Raw genomic sequence first — 1,851 nt, forward strand, 5'->3', positions numbered from 1 at the left:
CTCAGGCTCGAGCCAATGAACTGGCGATCTGCAAGGTCTGTCATACAACGCCTTGAATGGTATGATTCCAATGCTACTCTCATAATTGTTGTTGTAAGCGAACTGAGCTAAATGGAGATACTTCTACCAGTTTCCACCAAAATCTAGAATGCAAGCATGAAGCATATCCTCCAGAACCTGAATAACTCTTTTAGACTATTCGTCGGTCTGAGGATGGAATACGGTGCTAAAATTCTTCTTGGAAACTTCTCCAATACTTCGCATTGAAACGAGTATCACGGTCTGAGGTGATGGACAATGGAACTCCGTGAAGTCTAAAAATGTGCTCCATATACAACTCTGCTAGAACTTTCCTGGAATACGTCGCACGAAATGGAATGAAGTGTGTGGACTTCGTCGACCTATCCACAACGACCCATATGGCATCATGCCGCTGTTCAGTCCTCGGCAATCCCATCAAAAGATCCATCGTGATGTGTTCCCACTTCCATCCAGAAACAGGAAGAGGCTGCATTTCTCCAGCAGGTTTCTAATTTTTAGCTTTGACTCAAAGACAAGTCACACATTCTGACACGTATTGACGAACATCCTTCTTCATACCCCTCCACCAATACTGCCTTTTAAGGTCCTGATACATCTTGGTACTCCTAGGATGAATAGCAAACCTCGATTTGTGAGCCTCATGAAGGATTGTCTTCTTTATCTCATCCACCTGAGGAACGGCAAGATGGTTTTTGAAATATAGCGTTCCATCTTCTCGGATATTCCAATCATCCAGTTTTTCTCCATTCTGAACTCGAGTCCAAACTGCTGGTTCCCGAATCGAATTCGGGTGCAGAAGCGTGGTGGGGAAAACAGCGGATCGTGTATAATAAAAATTTTCATAAAACTTTTGACATACTCTATAGATTATATTAATTTATGCACGAATAAATTAATCACATTAATTTACATGATTCAAGGATCAACCGAAAAAATACCTGGAAGCCGACTCGGATGATAACTTGAATTTCTTTGACCACGAATAGTCCTTACTCCAAGCTTTGTGTTTAGAATACCAAAGTCTTCCACGTCAATTCCTTGATTCCACGTAGACGTGTGTGTGCGCACACGTGAGACAAAACAGGTTTCTTAAACACTCGAATTTCCACAAACACCAACGCATGCACGATGTGGAATTTTTGGAGAAAAATATTTTGCTCTCTTTTTCCTCTATGAGAAATTCGGCCACACTCAAAAACTAGGGCTGAAAAATTGTTAAAAAATTGTTTTTACAATTTTCTATCTTTCTCATATTTAAAGAGTAGAAGTTAAACTTCAAAATAGAATCAAATCCTTATCTCCAATTTTGAATTTGGAACAAAAAATCCCTTCCCCTTATCCACTTAGTGGCCGGCCACACTCTAGGGTTTTATCCCTGTGTCTGGCGCCTATCTCAGATAAGGAAGGAAGAGATTTTATCATTTATCCAGTAGTCCAATTTTAATTTAGATTCAAATTCGAATTTAAGTCAAAATTAAATTAATTTGAATTCTAAATTGAACAACTTATCAAATAAGTTTAAATGGATAAATCTAGATATGTTCAAATTCAAATTTAAATAATCACATTATTTAAATAATAATTAATTCTCAATTAATTATTTTTCGAGTATTTAATTTTAGAATTCCGTAATTCCAAAATTCCCATTTTGCCCTTTGTGTCTGGTAGAATTACAAGGACGACGCGGGGACATATGGACCTATAATCCCGAGCTCCAATAAAATTAATAATTAATTAAACACTTTAATTAATTAATTAATTCTATTAATTATAATAGTTACTCCACTATAAACTTGGAATTGAACTCTC

Source organism: Morus notabilis, unplaced genomic scaffold (assembly GCF_000414095.1).
Source record: "Morus notabilis unplaced genomic scaffold, ASM41409v2 Scaffold279, whole genome shotgun sequence".
In the NCBI taxonomy this organism is placed as follows: domain Eukaryota; kingdom Viridiplantae; phylum Streptophyta; class Magnoliopsida; order Rosales; family Moraceae; genus Morus; species Morus notabilis.